Genomic DNA, 14,130 nt, shown 5'->3' on the forward strand with positions numbered 1-14,130 from the left:
AGTAGGCAGAATGTCAGTCCATGTTGGAGCAGGTTTAGATACAGTCTAAAGCATAGATCTCAAAGTCTGTGCACAGAATTTAGCAAGGGCCTCGCACCTTCTGATGCATCAGGTAGGTGCACTATAGCATAGCCTAACCCTCTGTACTTTGGTCTATATTGATGCGGGACATAGACAGCCAGCTGATGACCAATCCATTAGTGCAATGGATGGCTGGAAGCATTTGTCTTTGCCTTTGCAATACCACAGAAGCAATGCATGGTCAATGTACAGCAATGACACACCTGTGTGAACAGCCAGGAGACCCCCCCATGTTATGTTACATAGTTACATAGTTAGTACGGTCGAAAAAGACATATGTCCATCAAGTTCAACCAGGGAATTAAGGGTAGGGGTGTGGCGCGATATTGGGGAAGGGATGAGATTTTATATTTCTTCATAAGCATTAATCTTATTTTGTCAATTAGGAACATTCAGCACCCACCCGCTATCAAGGCAGCTGCCTATCATGTCATGCCCTACCTGCACAGGTGTGCTGGCTACTCAATGATCCAATTAAGGAGGCCATTTAGTCAGCAGCAGCAGAAGTCCTGTGCCTGGACGCTCCAACAGCGGCCAGGACACAAGCAGAAGCAGCAGAAGCAGCAGCAGCACCACCTTTTGTTTTTTGGCTGCAGCAGCAGCAGCAGCAGCAGCAAGGCCCACAGGGCTGGCTAGCTGGCTAGCCAGCAAGCAGGTAGCAATGAAAGTAGGAATCTTTCTTTTTAACCCTGTAAGGGGGTGGTGCACTGTACCCGAAGATACTGCCATATCGGGTCAATGCATAGGGCGACGGAAGCAAGCTTCGAAATCGGCCCCCGTTCTCAAAAATCCATTTAATATATGGTCCCCAGATAGGGGACGTATCAGATATTAAACTGATAAGAACAGATACTACACTTGATCTTAGCCAAAAGGCCGAGAAGCGATAACCGTGAAAGGGGCGGGCCCAACAAGGTCCCCTTCATGGGCACTATCACTGCTTGCTGTCAGGGAGGCTGCCAGACAATTTTCCATGCACACTCTGGGCTGGGGGGCAGTCAACCACCAGTACACACAGCAGAACCTAAACCCATACCATTATTGCTAAGCAGCAAGACAGGGGCCCATTGCACTCCCACGGGGCCTTTTTAAATGCAATCCATAACCCGGATTTGCCAGGAACCCTTCTTACTCCTCCTACTTGCATGTGACACTGGGCTTAGGATCTGCATAGGAAACACACACACAAGCACACACCTACCTTTGTTGCCTGCAGATGCCTCCTTGGCTGTCCCCAAACGGTATCAAACCAACACCCACGGGAAGCTGTAAGCATAGAGGACATGCCTGCACCCCATTGGACTTACCTGTGTGGGTTAAATCCGGGTTATTTGACAACCTATGGCGGTGATGGTTCTGCTCAGGCAGAGCAGTGCTGATGCTCCTCATAAAGCTGTCGCTGCTGTGAAGGTTCTAGGTGACATCACAATCCCTATGGTTACATACACGACAAAGCTGGGTTGTTGTTGTTTACACTCTGCAAGGCCTGTGGAAGTGAGTGACATCATAGCACTGTAGTTCTGAGGGTTCTAGATGGATGCAACAATCTCCTGTTGCTTCTATGAAGGCCATAATAGACGACATCACCAAACAGCTCCATAGTCACATACACAGCAAAGGAGAGATGTTGTTTACACCTAGTGATGTCAGTGGTATTGAGTGACATCACAGCACAGTGCTAAGGCTCCTGGGCCTGGACACAGCAGCGGCTGCAATATCTCAACGGAGAATACGTTTATATATATGTGTGTGTGTGCGCGTATATATATATATATATATATATATATATATATATATATATATATATTTCTCCGCCGAAATCACTTTTAAACCCATTTCCACCTTTTTTTCCCTTCTCTTCCTCTTACTTTTTTTTCACGTTTTTTTACGTTTTTCTCCTTTTCGCCTCTTTTCTGGGCGTATTATTCTTCTTTTTCTTCTTTTTTTTCGTCTAATGCATACCCCATCAGTGCAGCAATGCTTATTCAATACCGCCAGCAGATGGAGACACTGGGGGATAATTTTCTAAGGATTTATACTGATTTTTCCTGTCTGAATTTGTCGCACAGAAAGTTGCAGGCCAAATATGTGTGACATTTCTGCGACTTTAGCTTCTAGAGCATTTTTACAACATTATACATAGGTGCTGAATACATAAAAAGCGACTGTTCAGCGACAGACAAGTCGCATCGGCTGAAAGTAGGCCAGAATGTCAGTCCATGTTGGAGCAGGTTTAGATACAGTCTAAAGCATAGATCTCAAAGTCTGTGCACAGAATTTAGCATGGGCCTCGCACCTTCTGATGCATCAGGTAGGTGCACTATAGCATAGCCTAACCCTCTGTACTTTGGTCTATATTGATGCGGGACATAGACAGCCAGCTGATGACCAATCCATTAGTGCAATGGATGGCTGGAAGCATTTGTCTTTGCCTTTGCAATACCACAGAAGCAATGCATGGTCAATGTACAGCAATGACACACCTGTGTGAACAGCCAGGAGACCCCCCCATGTTATGTTACATAGTTACATAGTTAGTACGGTCGAAAAAAGACATATGTCCATCAAGTTCAACCAGGGAATTAAGGGGTAGGGGTGTGGCGCGATATTGGGGAAGGGATGAGATTTTATATTTCTTCATAAGCATTAATCTTATTTTGTCAATTAGGAACATTCAGCACCCACCCGCTATCAAGGCAGCTGCCTATCATGTCATGCCCTACCTGCACAGGTGTGCTGGCTACTCAAATGATCCAATTAAGGAGGCCATTTAGTCAGCAGCAGCAGAAGTCCTGTGCCTGGACGCTCCAACAGCGGCCAGACACAAGCAGAAGCAGCAGAAGCAGCAGCAGCACCACCTTTTGTTTTTTGGCTGCAGCAGCAGCAGCAGCAGCAGCAAGGCCCACAGGGCTGGCTAGCTGGCTAGCCAGCAAGCAGGTAGCAATGAAAGTAGGAATCTTTCTTTTTAACCCTGTAAGGGGGTGGTGCACTGTACCCGAAGATACTGCCATATCGGGTCAATGCATAGGGCGACGGAAGCAAGCTTCGAAATCGGCCCCCGTTCTCAAAAATCCATTTAATATATGGTCCCCAGATAGGGGACGTATCAGATATTAAACTGATAAGAACAGATACTACACTTGATCTTAGCCAAAAGGCCGAGAAGCGATAACCGTGAAAGGGGCGGGCCCAACAAGGTCCCCTTCATGGGCACTATCACTGCTTGCTGTCAGGGAGGCTGCCAGACAATTTTCCAGCACACTCTGGGCTGGGGGGCAGTCAACCACCAGTACACACAGCAGAACCTAAACCCATACCATTATTGCTAAGCAGCAAGACAGGGGCCCATTGCACTCCCACGGGGCCTTTTTAAATGCAATCCATAACCCGGATTTGCCAGGAACCCTTCTTACTCCTCCTACTTGCATGTGACACTGGGCTTAGGATCTGCATAGGAAACACACACACAAGCACACACCTACCTTTGTTGCCTGCAGATGCCTCCTTGGCTGTCCCCAAACGGTATCAAACCAACACCCACGGGAAGCTGTAAGCATAGAGGACATGCCTGCACCCCATTGGACTTACCTGTGTGGGTTAAATCCGGGTTATTTGACAACCTATGGCGGTGATGGTTCTGCTCAGGCAGAGCAGTGCTGATGCTCCTCATAAAGCTGTCGCTGCTGTGAAGGTTCTAGGTGACATCACAATCCCTATGGTTACATACACAACAAAGCTGGGTTGTTGTTGTTTACACTCTGCAAGGCCTGTGGAAGTGAGTGACATCATAGCACTGTAGTTCTGAGGGTTCTAGATGGATGCAACAATCTCCTGTTGCTTCTATGAAGGCCATAATAGACGACATCACCAAACAGCTCCATAGTCACATACACAGCAAAGGAGAGATGTTGTTTACACCTAGTGATGTCAGTGGTATTGAGTGACATCACAGCACAGTGCTAAGGCTCCTGGGCCTGGACACAGCAGCGGCTGCAATATCTCAACGGAGAATACGTTTATATATATGTGTGTGTGTGCGCGTATATATATATATATATATATATATATATATATATATATATATATATATTTCTCCGCCGAAATCACTTTTAAACCCATTTCCACCTTTTTTTCCCTTCTCTTCCTCTTACTTTTTTTTCACGTTTTTTTACGTTTTTCTCCTTTTCGCCTCTTTTCTGGGCGTATTATTCTTCTTTTTCTTCTTTTTTTTCGTCTAATGCATACCCCATCAGTGCAGCAATGCTTATTCAATACCGCCAGCAGATGGAGACACTGGGGGATAATTTTCTAAGGATTTATACTGATTTTTCCTGTCTGAATTTGTCGCACAGAAAGTTGCAGGCCAAATATGTGTGACATTTCTGCGACTTTAGCTTCTAGAGCATTTTTACAACATTATACATAGGTGCTGAATACATAAAAAGCGACTGTTCAGCGACAGACAAGTCGCATCGGCTGAAAGTAGGCCAGAATGTCAGTCCATGTTGGAGCAGGTTTAGATACAGTCTAAAGCATAGATCTCAAAGTCTGTGCACAGAATTTAGCAAGGGCCTCGCACCTTCTGATGCATCAGGTAGGTGCACTATAGCATAGCCTAACCCTCTGTACTTTGGTCTATATTGATGCGGGACATAGACAGCCAGCTGATGACCAATCCATTAGTGCAATGGATGGCTGGAAGCATTTGTCTTTGCCTTTGCAATACCACAGAAGCAATGCATGGTCAATGTACAGCAATGACACACCTGTGTGAACAGCCAGGAGACCCCCCCATGTTATGTTACATAGTTACATAGTTAGTACGGTCGAAAAAAGACATATGTCCATCAAGTTCAACCAGGGAATTAAGGGGTAGGGGTGTGGCGCGATATTGGGGAAGGGATGAGATTTTATATTTCTTCATAAGCATTAATCTTATTTTGTCAATTAGGAACATTCAGCACCCACCCGCTATCAAGGCAGCTGCCTATCATGTCATGCCCTACCTGCACAGGTGTGCTGGCTACTCAAATGATCCAATTAAGGAGGCCATTTAGTCAGCAGCAGCAGAAGTCCTGTGCCTGGACGCTCCAACAGCGGCCAGACACAAGCAGAAGCAGCAGAAGCAGCAGCAGCACCACCTTTTGTTTTTTGGCTGCAGCAGCAGCAGCAGCAGCAGCAGCAAGGCCCACAGGGCTGGCTAGCTGGCTAGCCAGCAAGCAGGTAGCAATGAAAGTAGGAATCTTTCTTTTTAACCCTGTAAGGGGGTGGTGCACTGTACCCGAAGATACTGCCATATCGGGTCAATGCATAGGGCGACGGAAGCAAGCTTCGAAATCGGCCCCCGTTCTCAAAAATCCATTTAATATATGGTCCCCAGATAGGGGACGTATCAGATATTAAACTGATAAGAACAGATACTACACTTGATCTTAGCCAAAAGGCCGAGAAGCGATAACCGTGAAAGGGGCGGGCCCAACAAGGTCCCCTTCATGGGCACTATCACTGCTTGCTGTCAGGGAGGCTGCCAGACAATTTTCCATGCACACTCTGGGCTGGGGGGCAGTCAACCACCAGTACACACAGCAGAACCTAAACCCATACCATTATTGCTAAGCAGCAAGACAGGGGCCCATTGCACTCCCACGGGGCCTTTTTAAATGCAATCCATAACCCGGATTTGCCAGGAACCCTTCTTACTCCTCCTACTTGCATGTGACACTGGGCTTAGGATCTGCATAGGAAACACACACACAAGCACACACCTACCTTTGTTGCCTGCAGATGCCTCCTTGGCTGTCCCCAAACGGTATCAAACCAACACCCACGGGAAGCTGTAAGCATAGAGGACATGCCTGCACCCCATTGGACTTACCTGTGTGGGTTAAATCCGGGTTATTTGACAACCTATGGCGGTGATGGTTCTGCTCAGGCAGAGCAGTGCTGATGCTCCTCATAAAGCTGTCGCTGCTGTGAAGGTTCTAGGTGACATCACAATCCCTATGGTTACATACACAACAAAGCTGGGTTGTTGTTGTTTACACTCTGCAAGGCCTGTGGAAGTGAGTGACATCATAGCACTGTAGTTCTGAGGGTTCTAGATGGATGCAACAATCTCCTGTTGCTTCTATGAAGGCCATAATAGACGACATCACCAAACAGCTCCATAGTCACATACACAGCAAAGGAGAGATGTTGTTTACACCTAGTGATGTCAGTGGTATTGAGTGACATCACAGCACAGTGCTAAGGCTCCTGGGCCTGGACACAGCAGCGGCTGCAATATCTCAACGGAGAATACGTTTATATATATGTGTGTGTGTGCGCGTATATATATATATATATATATATATATATATATATATATATATTTCTCCGCCGAAATCACTTTTAAACCCATTTCCACCTTTTTTTCCCTTCTCTTCCTCTTACTTTTTTTTCACGTTTTTTTACGTTTTTCTCCTTTTCGCCTCTTTTCTGGGCGTATTATTCTTCTTTTTCTTCTTTTTTTTCGTCTAATGCATACCCCATCAGTGCAGCAATGCTTATTCAATACCGCCAGCAGATGGAGACACTGGGGGATAATTTTCTAAGGATTTATACTGATTTTTCCTGTCTGAATTTGTCGCACAGAAAGTTGCAGGCCAAATATGTGTGACATTTCTGCGACTTTAGCTTCTAGAGCATTTTTACAACATTATACATAGGTGCTGAATACATAAAAAGCGACTGTTCAGCGACAGACAAGTCGCATCGGCTGAAAGTAGGCCAGAATGTCAGTCCATGTTGGAGCAGGTTTAGATACAGTCTAAAGCATAGATCTCAAAGTCTGTGCACAGAATTTAGCAAGGGCCTCGCACCTTCTGATGCATCAGGTAGGTGCACTATAGCATAGCCTAACCCTCTGTACTTTGGTCTATATTGATGCGGGACATAGACAGCCAGCTGATGACCAATCCATTAGTGCAATGGATGGCTGGAAGCATTTGTCTTTGCCTTTGCAATACCACAGAAGCAATGCATGGTCAATGTACAGCAATGACACACCTGTGTGAACAGCCAGGAGACCCCCCCATGTTATGTTACATAGTTACATAGTTAGTACGGTCGAAAAAAGACATATGTCCATCAAGTTCAACCAGGGAATTAAGGGGTAGGGGTGTGGCGCGATATTGGGGAAGGGATGAGATTTTATATTTCTTCATAAGCATTAATCTTATTTTGTCAATTAGGAACATTCAGCACCCACCCGCTATCAAGGCAGCTGCCTATCATGTCATGCCCTACCTGCACAGGTGTGCTGGCTACTCAAATGATCCAATTAAGGAGGCCATTTAGTCAGCAGCAGCAGAAGTCCTGTGCCTGGACGCTCCAACAGCGGCCAGACACAAGCAGAAGCAGCAGAAGCAGCAGCAGCACCACCTTTTGTTTTTTGGCTGCAGCAGCAGCAGCAGCAGCAGCAAGGCCCACAGGGCTGGCTAGCTGGCTAGCCAGCAAGCAGGTAGCAATGAAAGTAGGAATCTTTCTTTTTAACCCTGTAAGGGGGTGGTGCACTGTACCCGAAGATACTGCCATATCGGGTCAATGCATAGGGCGACGGAAGCAAGCTTCGAAATCGGCCCCCGTTCTCAAAAATCCATTTAATATATGGTCCCCAGATAGGGGACGTATCAGATATTAAACTGATAAGAACAGATACTACACTTGATCTTAGCCAAAAGGCCGAGAAGCGATAACCGTGAAAGGGGCGGGCCCAACAAGGTCCCCTTCATGGGCACTATCACTGCTTGCTGTCAGGGAGGCTGCCAGACAATTTTCCATGCACACTCTGGGCTGGGGGGCAGTCAACCACCAGTACACACAGCAGAACCTAAACCCATACCATTATTGCTAAGCAGCAAGACAGGGGCCCATTGCACTCCCACGGGGCCTTTTTAAATGCAATCCATAACCCGGATTTGCCAGGAACCCTTCTTACTCCTCCTACTTGCATGTGACACTGGGCTTAGGATCTGCATAGGAAACACACACACAAGCACACACCTACCTTTGTTGCCTGCAGATGCCTCCTTGGCTGTCCCCAAACGGTATCAAACCAACACCCACGGGAAGCTGTAAGCATAGAGGACATGCCTGCACCCCATTGGACTTACCTGTGTGGGTTAAATCCGGGTTATTTGACAACCTATGGCGGTGATGGTTCTGCTCAGGCAGAGCAGTGCTGATGCTCCTCATAAAGCTGTCGCTGCTGTGAAGGTTCTAGGTGACATCACAATCCCTATGGTTACATACACAACAAAGCTGGGTTGTTGTTGTTTACACTCTGCAAGGCCTGTGGAAGTGAGTGACATCATAGCACTGTAGTTCTGAGGGTTCTAGATGGATGCAACAATCTCCTGTTGCTTCTATGAAGGCCATAATAGACGACATCACCAAACAGCTCCATAGTCACATACACAGCAAAGGAGAGATGTTGTTTACACCTAGTGATGTCAGTGGTATTGAGTGACATCACAGCACAGTGCTAAGGCTCCTGGGCCTGGACACAGCAGCGGCTGCAATATCTCAACGGAGAATACGTTTATATATATGTGTGTGTGTGCGCGTATATATATATATATATATATATATATATATATATATATATATATTTCTCCGCCGAAATCACTTTTAAACCCATTTCCACCTTTTTTTCCCTTCTCTTCCTCTTACTTTTTTTTCACGTTTTTTTACGTTTTTCTCCTTTTCGCCTCTTTTCTGGGCGTATTATTCTTCTTTTTCTTCTTTTTTTTCGTCTAATGCATACCCCATCAGTGCAGCAATGCTTATTCAATACCGCCAGCAGATGGAGACACTGGGGGATAATTTTCTAAGGATTTATACTGATTTTTCCTGTCTGAATTTGTCGCACAGAAAGTTGCAGGCCAAATATGTGTGACATTTCTGCGACTTTAGCTTCTAGAGCATTTTTACAACATTATACATAGGTGCTGAATACATAAAAAGCGACTGTTCAGCGACAGACAAGTCGCATCGGCTGAAAGTAGGCCAGAATGTCAGTCCATGTTGGAGCAGGTTTAGATACAGTCTAAAGCATAGATCTCAAAGTCTGTGCACAGAATTTAGCAAGGGCCTCGCACCTTCTGATGCATCAGGTAGGTGCACTATAGCATAGCCTAACCCTCTGTACTTTGGTCTATATTGATGCGGGACATAGACAGCCAGCTGATGACCAATCCATTAGTGCAATGGATGGCTGGAAGCATTTGTCTTTGCCTTTGCAATACCACAGAAGCAATGCATGGTCAATGTACAGCAATGACACACCTGTGTGAACAGCCAGGAGACCCCCCCATGTTATGTTACATAGTTACATAGTTAGTACGGTCGAAAAAAGACATATGTCCATCAAGTTCAACCAGGGAATTAAGGGGTAGGGGTGTGGCGCGATATTGGGGAAGGGATGAGATTTTATATTTCTTCATAAGCATTAATCTTATTTTGTCAATTAGGAACATTCAGCACCCACCCGCTATCAAGGCAGCTGCCTATCATGTCATGCCCTACCTGCACAGGTGTGCTGGCTACTCAAATGATCCAATTAAGGAGGCCATTTAGTCAGCAGCAGCAGAAGTCCTGTGCCTGGACGCTCCAACAGCGGCCAGACACAAGCAGAAGCAGCAGAAGCAGCAGCAGCACCACCTTTTGTTTTTTGGCTGCAGCAGCAGCAGCAGCAGCAGCAAGGCCCACAGGGCTGGCTAGCTGGCTAGCCAGCAAGCAGGTAGCAATGAAAGTAGGAATCTTTCTTTTTAACCCTGTAAGGGGGTGGTGCACTGTACCCGAAGATACTGCCATATCGGGTCAATGCATAGGGCGACGGAAGCAAGCTTCGAAATCGGCCCCCGTTCTCAAAAATCCATTTAATATATGGTCCCCAGATAGGGGACGTATCAGATATTAAACTGATAAGAACAGATACTACACTTGATCTTAGCCAAAAGGCCGAGAAGCGATAACCGTGAAAGGGGCGGGCCCAACAAGGTCCCCTTCATGGGCACTATCACTGCTTGCTGTCAGGGAGGCTGCCAGACAATTTTCCATGCACACTCTGGGCTGGGGGGCAGTCAACCACCAGTACACACAGCAGAACCTAAACCCATACCATTATTGCTAAGCAGCAAGACAGGGGCCCATTGCACTCCCACGGGGCCTTTTTAAATGCAATCCATAACCCGGATTTGCCAGGAACCCTTCTTACTCCTCCTACTTGCATGTGACACTGGGCTTAGGATCTGCATAGGAAACACACACACAAGCACACACCTACCTTTGTTGCCTGCAGATGCCTCCTTGGCTGTCCCCAAACGGTATCAAACCAACACCCACGGGAAGCTGTAAGCATAGAGGACATGCCTGCACCCCATTGGACTTACCTGTGTGGGTTAAATCCGGGTTATTTGACAACCTATGGCGGTGATGGTTCTGCTCAGGCAGAGCAGTGCTGATGCTCCTCATAAAGCTGTCGCTGCTGTGAAGGTTCTAGGTGACATCACAATCCCTATGGTTACATACACAACAAAGCTGGGTTGTTGTTGTTTACACTCTGCAAGGCCTGTGGAAGTGAGTGACATCATAGCACTGTAGTTCTGAGGGTTCTAGATGGATGCAACAATCTCCTGTTGCTTCTATGAAGGCCATAATAGACGACATCACCAAACAGCTCCATAGTCACATACACAGCAAAGGAGAGATGTTGTTTACACCTAGTGATGTCAGTGGTATTGAGTGACATCACAGCACAGTGCTAAGGCTCCTGGGCCTGGACACAGCAGCGGCTGCAATATCTCAACGGAGAATACGTTTATATATATGTGTGTGTGTGCGCGTATATATATATAATATATATATATATTTATATATATATATATTTTCTCCGCCGAAATCACTTTTAAACCCATTTCCACCTTTTTTTCCCTTCTCTTCCTCTTACTTTTTTTTCACGTTTTTTTACGTTTTTCTCCTTTTCGCCTCTTTTCTGGGCGTATTATTCTTCTTTTTCTTCTTTTTTTTCGTCTAATGCATACCCCATCAGTGCAGCAATGCTTATTCAATACCGCCAGCAGATGGAGACACTGGGGGATAATTTTCTAAGGATTTATACTGATTTTTCCTGTCTGAATTTGTCGCACAGAAAGTTGCAGGCCAAATATGTGTGACATTTCTGCGACTTTAGCTTCTAGAGCATTTTTACAACATTATACATAGGTGCTGAATACATAAAAAGCGACTGTTCAGCGACAGACAAGTCGCATCGGCTGAAAGTAGGCCAGAATGTCAGTCCATGTTGGAGCAGGTTTAGATACAGTCTAAAGCATAGATCTCAAAGTCTGTGCACAGAATTTAGCAAGGGCCTCGCACCTTCTGATGCATCAGGTAGGTGCACTATAGCATAGCCTAACCCTCTGTACTTTGGTCTATATTGATGCGGGACATAGACAGCCAGCTGATGACCAATCCATTAGTGCAATGGATGGCTGGAAGCATTTGTCTTTGCCTTTGCAATACCACAGAAGCAATGCATGGTCAATGTACAGCAATGACACACCTGTGTGAACAGCCAGGAGACCCCCCCATGTTATGTTACATAGTTACATAGTTAGTACGGTCGAAAAAAGACATATGTCCATCAAGTTCAACCAGGGAATTAAGGGGTAGGGGTGTGGCGCGATATTGGGGAAGGGATGAGATTTTATATTTCTTCATAAGCATTAATCTTATTTTGTCAATTAGGAACATTCAGCACCCACCCGCTATCAAGGCAGCTGCCTATCATGTCATGCCCTACCTGCACAGGTGTGCTGGCTACTCAAATGATCCAATTAAGGAGGCCATTTAGTCAGCAGCAGCAGAAGTCCTGTGCCTGGACGCTCCAACAGCGGCCAGACACAAGCAGAAGCAGCAGAAGCAGCAGCAGCACCACCTTTTGTTTTTTGGCTGCAGCAGCAGCAGCAGCAGCAGCAAGGCCCACAGGGCTGGCTAGCTGGCTAGCCAGCAAGCAGGTAGCAATGAAAGTAGGAATCTTTCTTTTTAACCCTGTAAGGGGGTGGTGCACTGTACCCGAAGATACTGCCATATCGGGTCAATGCATAGGGCGACGGAAGCAAGCTTCGAAATCGGCCCCCGTTCTCAAAAATCCATTTAATATATGGTCCCCAGATAGGGGACGTATCAGATATTAAACTGATAAGAACAGATACTACACTTGATCTTAGCCAAAAGGCCGAGAAGCGATAACCGTGAAAGGGGCGGGCCCAACAAGGTCCCCTTCATGGGCACTATCACTGCTTGCTGTCAGGGAGGCTGCCAGACAATTTTCCATGCACACTCTGGGCTGGGGGGCAGTCAACCACCAGTACACACAGCAGAACCTAAACCCATACCATTATTGCTAAGCAGCAAGACAGGGGCCCATTGCACTCCCACGGGGCCTTTTTAAATGCAATCCATAACCCGGATTTGCCAGGAACCCTTCTTACTCCTCCTACTTGCATGTGACACTGGGCTTAGGATCTGCATAGGAAACACACACACAAGCACACACCTACCTTTGTTGCCTGCAGATGCCTCCTTGGCTGTCCCCAAACGGTATCAAACCAACACCCACGGGAAGCTGTAAGCATAGAGGACATGCCTGCACCCCATTGGACTTACCTGTGTGGGTTAAATCCGGGTTATTTGACAACCTATGGCGGTGATGGTTCTGCTCAGGCAGAGCAGTGCTGATGCTCCTCATAAAGCTGTCGCTGCTGTGAAGGTTCTAGGTGACATCACAATCCCTATGGTTACATACACAACAAAGCTGGGTTGTTGTTGTTTACACTCTGCAAGGCCTGTGGAAGTGAGTGACATCATAGCACTGTAGTTCTGAGGGTTCTAGATGGATGCAACAATCTCCTGTTGCTTCTATGAAGGCCATAATAGACGACATCACCAAACAGCTCCATAGTCACATACACAGCAAAGGAGAGATGTTGTTTACACCTAGTGATGTCAGTGGTATTGAGTGACATCACAGCACAGTGCTAAGGCTCCTGGGCCTGGACACAGCAGCGGCTGCAATATCTCAACGGAGAATACGTTTATATATATGTGTGTGTGTGCGCGTATATATATATATATATATATATATATATATATATATATATATATATTTCTCCGCCGAAATCACTTTTAAACCCATTTCCACCTTTTTTTCCCTTCTCTTCCTCTTACTTTTTTTTCACGTTTTTTTACGTTTTTCTCCTTTTCGCCTCTTTTCTGGGCGTATTATTCTTCTTTTTCTTCTTTTTTTTCGTCTAATGCATACCCCATCAGTGCAGCAATGCTTATTCAATACCGCCAGCAGATGGAGACACTGGGGGATAATTTTCTAAGGATTTATACTGATTTTTCCTGTCTGAATTTGTCGCACAGAAAGTTGCAGGCCAAATATGTGTGACATTTCTGCGACTTTAGCTTCTAGAGCATTTTTACAACATTATACATAGGTGCTGAATACATAAAAAGCGACTGTTCAGCGACAGACAAGTCGCATCGGCTGAAAGTAGGCCAGAATGTCAGTCCATGTTGGAGCAGGTTTAGATACAGTCTAAAGCATAGATCTCAAAGTCTGTGCACAGAATTTAGCAAGGGCCTCGCACCTTCTGATGCATCAGGTAGGTGCACTATAGCATAGCCTAACCCTCTGTACTTTGGTCTATATTGATGCGGGACATAGACAGCCAGCTGATGACCAATCCATTAGTGCAATGGATGGCTGGAAGCATTTGTCTTTGCCTTTGCAATACCACAGAAGCAATGCATGGTCAATGTACAGCAATGACACACCTGTGTGAACAGCCAGGAGACCCCCCCCATGTTATGTTACATAGTTACATAGTTAGTACGGTCGAAAAAAGACATATGTCCATCAAGTTCAACCAGGGAATTAAGGGGTAGGGGTGTGGCGCGATATTGGGGAAGGGATGAGATTTTATATTTCTTCATAAG

General features: G+C 46.0%; 6 non-coding genes across 6 annotated transcripts; all 6 read right to left on the reverse strand.

Moving 5' to 3' along the window:
• Positions 1–778: 778 nt before the first annotated feature.
• Positions 779–969, reverse strand: LOC130315311 (U2 spliceosomal RNA). The gene has a single exon (XR_008862858.1). It is a non-coding gene; the product is annotated as a U2 spliceosomal RNA (small nuclear RNA).
• Positions 970–3,060: 2,091 nt separating this feature from the next.
• LOC130315312 (U2 spliceosomal RNA) lies at positions 3,061–3,251 on the reverse strand. Its single transcript, XR_008862859.1, has one exon. It is a non-coding gene; the product is annotated as a U2 spliceosomal RNA (small nuclear RNA).
• A 2,095-nt stretch (positions 3,252–5,346) lies between these two features.
• Positions 5,347–5,537, reverse strand: LOC130315314 (U2 spliceosomal RNA). Its single transcript, XR_008862860.1, has one exon. It is a non-coding gene; the product is annotated as a U2 spliceosomal RNA (small nuclear RNA).
• Positions 5,538–7,624: 2,087 nt separating this feature from the next.
• LOC130315315 (U2 spliceosomal RNA) lies at positions 7,625–7,815 on the reverse strand. Its single transcript, XR_008862861.1, has one exon. It is a non-coding gene; the product is annotated as a U2 spliceosomal RNA (small nuclear RNA).
• A 2,089-nt stretch (positions 7,816–9,904) lies between these two features.
• Positions 9,905–10,095, reverse strand: LOC130315316 (U2 spliceosomal RNA). The gene has a single exon (XR_008862862.1). It is a non-coding gene; the product is annotated as a U2 spliceosomal RNA (small nuclear RNA).
• Positions 10,096–12,182: 2,087 nt separating this feature from the next.
• On the reverse strand, positions 12,183–12,373 carry LOC130315317 (U2 spliceosomal RNA). Its single transcript, XR_008862863.1, has one exon. It is a non-coding gene; the product is annotated as a U2 spliceosomal RNA (small nuclear RNA).
• Between the last annotated feature and the right edge of the window lie 1,757 nt (positions 12,374–14,130).

This window comes from Hyla sarda, unplaced genomic scaffold (genome assembly GCF_029499605.1).
Source record: "Hyla sarda isolate aHylSar1 unplaced genomic scaffold, aHylSar1.hap1 scaffold_1869, whole genome shotgun sequence".
NCBI classification, from domain to species: Eukaryota; Metazoa; Chordata; class Amphibia; order Anura; family Hylidae; genus Hyla; species Hyla sarda.